Here is a 9,391-nt window from a genome sequence, read left to right on the forward strand (position 1 = left end):
TTAAATGGACAGAAAATTTATTGTAAGGTTTCCAGCACCAATACATGGCTAGAGAACAGAGCTTACAGAACAAAATGGAACCAGACAGTCCACACCGTGGTTGGGGTCACAATACAAGAATCAGCAAGTCTTCAGGTCACTGCCCTTGCATTGCCTGTAAGCTCAGAAAGTCTTCATGTTACAAGGTCACCCATTCAGGACTCCCAGTCCTGAGTAGTAACACCCTACGGACCAGACCTGACTTGGATGCCTGCCTAGTTGTGCCGGGCAGAGAGGAAGACCTGGCCCTTCAGCATCAATTGGTGGGATCTTCTGTCCCAGACTGCATACAAGTGGGGCATTCTCCAAGAGACCAGGATTTTAACAGAGGCAGTAGAGGCTGAGCAGCCAATGACAAGCATTGAAAGCTTTTGGGATTTATTTTGTAATTTCTCTGAGCCAGATTGTACCCTACTGCAAACAGTATGAAATTCTGCTTGCCTCCTTCCTCTTTTTGGCTCACAGTGACCGTAGTTTGTCCTCAAACCCAGATCTTCACTAAAGAATGATATTCCACAACACTGCAGAAGATGCTCTCAGATGCTCAGTGGCTTCCTGTCACCCTCAGCAAACCCCGGGTCCTACCAGGCCCAGGTTCCCCCGGAATCAGGCTTGGCTCCCCTCAGGCAACTCTTGCTGCGGCTCGTGCCTACCTGTTCTGCACATCAGCCACCTCCTTGTCCTCCTCAGCTCCAGGTCATCTCAGAGCCTTCCAAAGGATCCCGTGTGAACTGTGCCCACCACTCCCTGACACTATGTGCCTACTGTCTACCAGTGTTGTTTGCTTATTGTGGGTTTCCTAACAGGAGCATAAGCGTCAGGAGGCAGGGGTTTTGTGTAATGTACATCTGTAGCCACATGCCTAAACAGGAAGCTGCAATAAGTACTTAATGAACAAATGTATTGTCACTTGGAAATTAGTTCCAAAAGAGAAATCCAAAATGGCAGTGGCTCTTCTGAAGTGGCAAACACTCATTTGGTTATGTAAATCCTATGGCTTTATTAAAGATCACCTACCATCTCATGTTTTACAGCAGCAGGTCAGCAGATCCCACTCTGTGTGTGTGAATGTTAGTACTGTTAGAAGTGCAGAACCTTCGGGCCTGCCTCAGACCCACTGAATCAGTCTTCTTGTTTACAGAGTCAAGGTGAAAAGCCTTAGAAATCTGCTGGCTGTTCCCTGATTATCCCCACATTAGAAGGCCCAGGGTCTGTGGTCAAGATGCTTCTTTTTCTTTGTAACAGTCTCTCCTTGTTACTCTGATGTACCCTCATGCAGATTCACAAAACACCACAGAATACCCTTTTCTGGTAGGTAATAAAGTAACTCAGGAATATTTTTTTGTGGAAGCAAAACATGCTGTAAGTTTACTGCCCCCTCGGGCGAGCAACTTTCTTTTTAGCAGCAGCCTGTGAGTTCTCAGCTCACGCACATTTCTCCTTGACCAAGTTATTACTTTTTAAATAAAAGATGTCCTATAGGTAAACACAGCATGGTACAAGCAGAACCTGACAGCTACTTGTTTACTGGTAGAGGGTGCCCTGGGGTTGTCCCTGACCACCAGGGGGCGGTTTGAGGCTCTCCTTGAGAAAGAAAGGAGGGAGGGAGGAAGAATTCTGCAGTTTTATAGTAAACCAGAACCTTGCAAAGAGCCTGATACAGGTAGCAGGTTCTCAGAAAGGGTGCCACAAGGGGCACTGACTGTTCTGTACTGGTCTGGGCTTGGCACCCTGAAGGCCAGCACAACCTCCTCACATCCACCAGTCAGTTAAAAATCTCTGGGCCCGTCTGCCTTCTAACCTTTGCCACTCATCTGACATTTAGTGAGCATCTACTGTGTGCAGACATCAAGCTAGGCTCTGGGAATACAAAATTTAGGTAGAGAGTTTTTCCCTCCAGAAGTTCACAGCCATGGTGGCCGGATAATAATGTTCCAACACTAAACTGGAAAAGTGGTTAGTACTAGGAGAGGTGATACAGAGGAGGGAGGGGGTGGGCAGCTTGGACTGCCTCCAGGGCAGTGAGTGATCTAGGAATGAGATTTTAAAAGAACAAGGAGGGCCCTGGCCGGTTTGGCTCAGCGGTTAGAGCATCGGCCTGTGGTCCAGAGACCTGGGTTTGGTTCCCACTAAGGGTGCATACCGTGGTTACAGTTTGTCCCCGGCCCCTGGTTGGGTCGTATGGGTGTGTCCCTCGATGTGTCCCTTTCACGTCAATGTTTCTCTCTCTCTTTCCCCTTCTCTTTCCTTCCCTCCCTCTCTCTCCCACTCTATCTGAACAAAAAAAAAAGGAAAAATGTCCTCGGGTGAGGATAAAAATAAAAAAAGAAGAAGGAGGGCTGGCAGTTATGGCTCAGTGGTTGAGCATCAACCCATGCACCAAGAGGTCACCAGGTTCGATTCCTGGTCAGGGCACATACCCAGGTTGTGGGCCAAATCCCCAGTGAGGGGCATGCAGGAGGTGGCCAGCCGATGTTCTCTCTCATTGATGTTTCTATCTCTCTCTTCCTCTCTCTAAAATCATCAAAGAAAAAAAAACCCTTTTTTTAAATAAAAGAGGAAGAGGGTTTGAGCAGGGAAGAGATGAGATCCAGTTTGTACTTAAAATTGCAAACCATCTCAATCATGGAATGCTGGGCAGCTGTTTATGAGATGGAAACAGGTGGACACATTCTGGTGTGGACCATCCCAGAGAGGCAGCTGAGTGATAAGAAGCAAAGTGGGGAAGAGTGCACAGATGCATTACCTGCACATGCATGAGACACTGCTAACAGTGGGAACCCCTGGGGACCTGCTGGGGAAGGAGACTACCACTATGGATATTCCCATATGTATTTTTCCCTAGGTACATATTTTACCTTTCAAAACCCATAAGACAGGGAGGAATGGGAAACAAGTGTTTAATGGGCACAGGGTTCCTTTTGGGACATAAACATGTAGAACTAGAGGTGGTGGATGCACAGCCTTGTAAATGCACTTAAATACCACTGAATTGTTCACTTTATTTTTAAAAAAATTTTTAAATCCTCACCCGAAGACATTTTTCCATTTCTTGTTCAGATAGAGTAGGAGGGAGAGAGAGGAAGAGAGAGAGGGAGAGAGAAACATTGACGTGAAAGGGACACATCGAGTGGCTGCCACCCGCACAACCAGGGCCGGAGAAAAACTGCAACAGAGGTATGCGCCCTTAGCGGGAACTGGGTCTCTCTGGACCGCAGGCTGATGCTCTAACCGCTGAGCAAAACTGGCCAGGGCTGTTCGCTTTAAAATGGTTAAATTCAGCCCTGGTGGATGTAGTTCAGTTGATTGAAGCATTGTTCTGTGCACCAAAAGGCTGAGGATTTGATCCCTGGTAGGGTTTGATGTTTCTCTCATACACCAATGTCTCTCTCTCCCCCATTCCTTCTCTCTAAAAATCAGTAAACTATATCCTTGGATGAGGATTTAAAAATAAATAAATAAAATTGTTTAATTCAACCTTAAGATAAAAACCAAGCTTTTCTATGGCTCACTAGAGATGGTGACTTGAACTGGCACACAATTAGCATGGACCAGGCCCAAAAAGGGGCCCATAATGAGGTGGTGGTAGGCGCAGGAGAGGAGATCCTAAAAGACACTGTGGCCATCTGAGCTGACCTGGCCTGAGGCATCAGCAGATACAGCTCTTCACCCGTGCTTCCCAGGCCAGGGCACTCCTCACCAATTCTGGCCTGTGTCACAGTGTCTGAATGTCAATCATAAGATGATCCTAAACATGCTGTGGTAAAAAGCTGTTACTGCAGGGGATGTTGGCGGTATCCCCCAACCATAGGCCCCAGAAATGTACACTGCCCTGTGAGACCAGTGCACACCTCTCTTCCAAAATCACCCTAGACTACACGAGCAGCACAGGCAGGACCATATGGGGGCTCCTGCTCTCAGGGGCTGAGTCTCTAGGGAAGGAAATGGGGAGACTCACAGTGTTGTCTCTAGGGCCTCAGGGAAAGTATCCTGGTGCAGGGGCACTGCAGCTGACGGGGGTTGGAAACGGCCTGTGTAAAGGCCTGGAGGCAGAGGCTTTTGGTTCAGAGGAACTGAAAATCAGCTGGCACCAAGCCTCCATTCATTCACCTCAAATCTGGGCCAGGGCCCCACCCATCAGGGCAGCAGCAAGAGTGCTGTCAGGTAGTACTGGTCTTTGTCTCCAAGGCAGCCACAAAGAAAGGAGGGGCAGGAGCCTGTCTTCATGCTGAGAGACAAAGTGAGGAACAGAAGGAACTGAACAGTGAAGAACAGACACAGAACAGAAGGAAAGAGAGAGAGGGAAGCAGCAGTTTCACTGGAGAGGGGCAAAAGCCCTGAAGCAGCTGGAGGAAGGAAGGAAAGGGCACCAGGAGCAGCCAGACAGGCAGAGAAAAAAAGGTGTTATGTTTTCCTTTACATTATATAGGTACACACAATTACCTATATAATTAAAATCCTAGGTATTAGAAAGGACATTAATATTGACTCATATAACCTTCCAGATAAAATATTCTCATTTAGAGGAGCATGACTTTTTCATACTGAATTTTCCACATGACAGAAATCCAAGCAATTCTTAACTTGAGACATTTGGCTGCTCCCTCCTCTCCTTCTTATTTATGGAGCACATCTACATGACAGCCCGTGTGACAGAGGTAACCAATTGATGTGACTTACACAGATGTTTCTCTCTCTCCCTCCCTCCCTCCTTTCCACTCTCCCTAAAAAGCAATGAAAAAAAAAAAATATCCTTGGATGAGGATTAACAACAACAAAATAATCAATCAATCAATCAATCCCCATACTTTTCTGCCATAGTGTTGTCATGGGAAGCTCCATGAGGTATGCTTTGTACTCCTGTGCCATTTGGTAATTTCTCTGTGCAAACAAGACATTTAGGCAGAAAAAAAACACAATGTTTAGGCAAAGATGAAAACAGAATATATGAATACATGTTTGAAACAGTAACTGTACTACCTAATTAGTAGCATTTTATTTTATTTTCTAGAGAGAGAGGAAGGGGGAGGTTTAGGGTTGGGAGTTTGGTGGATGAACAAAATGTAACCTTGAGGTATGCATTCTCCTGGCCTGGCCAGCCAAGGATCAAACTATACATGTGAATAGATAAGGTATGCTGTTGGGCTCGAAAGCTGCCCTAGAAGGATCGATCAACCCCCAGCCCTGATAAATGTATAGTATACTCGTGAATAGATAGGTATGCATATTGGGTTTGGCAAGCCACCCTGATAGCGCCAATGGGCTTATCGCCCAAGAGTGGACTTAATTACCTAAAACACCATGTAACCTAGGGAACCACTTTGCAAATAAATTGGGCTACATCCAGAGATCTAAAGCATTTGCTCCCTTGCAATGCTCCCCCTCACTCCAAGCAGTTATCTCCTTGTAGTTCATTGTGTTGCGATGACCCCCAGCAGGCAGGCAGGCCAAGAGTTGGCAGGGAGGGAGAGAGAGATAGAAATATCAATTGGCTGCCTCCTGCACACCTCCTACTGGGGATCAGCTTGCAACTGGGCATGTGCCCTGACTGAGAATTGAACCTTTAACCTCTTGGTCCATGGGTCCAAGCTCAACCACTGAGCCACACCGGCTGGGCAGAACTTTTTAAAAAAATCACTGTTAGTCTTGTGAATCTGATGACAGTCTGGATTTAGTAAAAATGTGTGACAGTAGCCCTGACTGGTTTGGCTCAGTAGTTAGAGTGTTGGCCCCAAGACTGATGGGTCTCAGGATCGATTCCTGGTCAAGGGCACGTACTTGGCTGGCAGGTTTAATTCCTGGGCCCTAGTCGGGCCAGCACCAGTCTGGGTCGTGTGGGAAGCAACCAATGAATGTGTTTTTCTCACACTGATGTCTCTTTTTCTTTCTCTATCTCTCCCTCCCTCCCTCCCTTCCATTCTATCTAAAAAAAAAAAAAAAAAACAATGGAAAAATATCCTCAGGTGAGGATTAACAAAAACAAAATGGGAAAGTAGATATCTCTAAAAAACCAATCTATTCCTGGAACAGAAAAAGGACTCCAGAAAAACTCAGGGAAAAAAGGCTATAGTTTAAGTTAATAGCATTATACAAAAATTAATTTCTTTGTTTTGATAAATGTATGACATTAACACTGGCGGGAGCTGGGGAAAGAATGTATGAAACTTTGTAACACCATGCAACTTTTCTGTAAATCTAAAATTATTTCAAAATAAAATGTTAAAATAGTTAAGGAGCCCTGGCCAATTTGGCTCAGCGGTTGGAGCATCGGCCTACAGACCAGAGAGTTCTGGGTTCAGTTCCCGCTAGGGGCATGTACCAAAAAAAAAAAAAAAGCAAGGCCTTCTCAGGCTGTTTTAAAATAGTTAAGGAAACTAATACTTTATGGCCTCATGAAAATGGATAAGAGAAATCTGAAGGTCTTTTGAAATCTTCTAAAAGTTTCTAAAACAGCCCTGGCCAGTTTGGCTCAGTGGTTAGAGCGTCGGCCTGCGGTCCAGAGAGACCCGGGTTCGGTTCCTGCTAAGGGCACGACGTACTTCGGCTGCAGTTTGTCCCCGGCTCTGGTTGGTCGTGCGGGTGGCAGCCACTCGATGTGTCCCTTCACGTCGATGTTTCTCACTCTCTCTCCCTTCCTCTCTCTCCCTCCCACTCTATCTGTACAAAAAATGGAAAAATATCCTCGGGTGAGGATAAAAAAAATAAAAAAATAAAATAAAAGTTTCTAAAACAAATTCTCCTGAAAAATTAAAAAAAGAAAGCATGTAGTTTATTTATTTTTTTTATCCTCATCCAAGGACATTTTTTTGTTTTTTGTTCAGATAGAGTGGGAGGGAAAGAGAGGAAAAGTGAGAGAGAGAAACATCGAAGTGAAAGGGACATATCAAGTGGTTGCCACCCGCACGACCCAAACAGGGCCGGGGACAAACTGCAACCGAGGTACATGCCCTTAGCGAGAACCGAACCCGGGTCTCTCCAGTCCACAGGCCGATGCTCTAACCGCTGAGCAAAACTGGCCAGGGCAAGCATGTAGTTTATATAGAAAAAAAAAAATACTAATTTTAATTTAATAATTAAAACTCTAAAAAATAAAATGGCTTATTTTTTTATTTTTAGAGAGAGTGGGAGAGAAAAATTGATGTGAGAGAGACACATCAATTGGTTGCCTCCTGCATGACCCCAACTGGGCTGGGGATTGAACCTGCAACCCAGGTATGTGCCCTTGACCGGGAATGAACCCTCAACACTTTTGTCCATGGGCTGACACTCTAATTAATTACTGAGCCAAACCAGCCAGGGCTAAAACGGCTTATTCTTATAGAAAAAATTTATTTTTGAAAACTGATTTTCTGAAACCCTAAAGGCATAGCATATTTTAATGAATCACTGAATGAAGTGGTTTAAACTATACTCATTTTTTGTTGTTGTTGTTAATCCTCACCGAAGGATATTTTTTTTCTTTCTTTCTCTTTTGAAAAATCCTCAGCTGAGGATATTTTTCCATTTATCTTCAGATAGAGCAGTAAGGAGGGAGGGATGAAGAGAGAGAGAGAGAGAAACATCCATGTGAGAGGGACACATTGATTGGTTGGCACCTGCACGACCCCAACTGGGGCCGGGGTCGAACTGCAACCAAGGTATGTGCACGTGGCCAGAATCAAACCCAGGACTCCCTGGTCCATAGGTCAATGCTCTAACCACTGAGTGAAAAAGGCCAGGGCGAAGATATTTTTTTTTCTATTTATCTTCAGACAGAGTGAGAGGGAGAGAGGAAACATCAAAGTGAGAGGGACACATGGACCGGTTGCCTCCTGCTTAACCCAGACCAGGGCCAGGGATGAACTGCAATCAAGGTACGTGCCCTTGGCCAGAATCAAACCTGAGACTCACTGGTCTGCGGGCCGACACTCTACTGCTGAGCCAATCCGACCAGGGCTGAATTTTTGTTTTTTTTAGAAAAATCTTTTAGTCCGGCTAGCGTAGCTCAGTGGCTGAGCGTCAACCAATGCACCAAGAGGTTGCTGGTTCGATTTCTGGTCAGGACACATGCCCAGATTGTGGGCCTGATCCCCAGTGGAGGCATGCAGGAAGCAGCCAATCGATGTTCTCTCTCATCAATGTTTCTCTCTCTTTCCCTCTCACTTCCTTTCTCTAAAATCAATAAAGGAAAAAGAAATTTAAAAACTTTTAAACATTTCTAGAAAAACAAATAATTCATTATGCAATTTCGTTAAACTTTGGCTAAGTTTTTTCTTGTTAATCCTCACCTGAGGATATTTTTTTCATTGATTTTTAGAGAGAGTGGAAGGGAGGGAGGGGCAGAGAGAGAGAGAGACACCAATGTGAGAAAGATACATTGATTGGTTGCCACTAGCACATGCCATGACTGGGGCCGGAGATCGAACCTATAGTCCAGGTACATGCCCTTGACGAGAATTGTACCTGAGACCCTTTGGTGCTCTGGCCAATGCTCTAACCACTGAGAACACCGGCCAGGGCAACTCTGGCTAATTTTTAACATCAAAAGCTAGTAATAAATAATCAAGAAAAAATAATAGAGAATATTAAAAAAATAAATTATGTGCTATTTGGGAACACCTAATATGTAAGGACAATAATAAGAAAAATAAAGATAATAGTCACACATACCTTTTAGTTTAGCAAAAATTTAGGAAGAAGAAATTCAAAGAAACTGACTATTTTGCATGTACACACAAGGATCTTATGATACAGAAATCATGACTAAGTAGCAATTTCCCTCCCTGGGCTGAATCTGTGAGAAGGCCCAACAGGGGCCCTCAGAACAGCCACAGAAAATCCTCTGGGCTTACCAGAAAAATAATCACCCAGTTCAGAAAGTGCAGAGGGAGCCATGTAAATCGTACTAAAAAATACCTTAAGCTGCTTCTGGAAGGCTATGTTTTTTTTTGTTAATCCTCACCCAAGGATATTTTTTTCCATTGATTTTTTTTTTTTTCCTCATCCGAGGCCATTTTTCCATTTTTTGTTCAGATAGAGTGGGAGGGAGAGAGAGGGAGGGAGGGAGAGAGATCAATTGATTACGTCTCGCATGTGCCCTGACTGGGCTGAGATAGAACCTGCAATCCAGGTACATGTCCTTAACCTGGATTCGAATCCTTGACCTGGAATTGAACCCATGATCCTTCAGTGTGTTGGCCAACACTCTATCCCCTGAGCCACGCTGCCCAGGGCTGAAAGGCTGTTTTTAAAACACCTTCAACATTCCAGTGATAAAGCACTGACAAGCATTATGGGGTGCAGCCTCCTGGGTCCCATTTGGTGACAAGTCTGGAGTGGGGAGACCCTGGAGGCCCCTCTGGTTGAAGAGACC

The sequence above is a fragment of the Molossus molossus genome, unplaced genomic scaffold, assembly GCF_014108415.1.
Source record: "Molossus molossus isolate mMolMol1 unplaced genomic scaffold, mMolMol1.p scaffold_m16_p_3, whole genome shotgun sequence".
In the NCBI taxonomy this organism is placed as follows: Eukaryota; Metazoa; Chordata; class Mammalia; order Chiroptera; family Molossidae; genus Molossus; species Molossus molossus.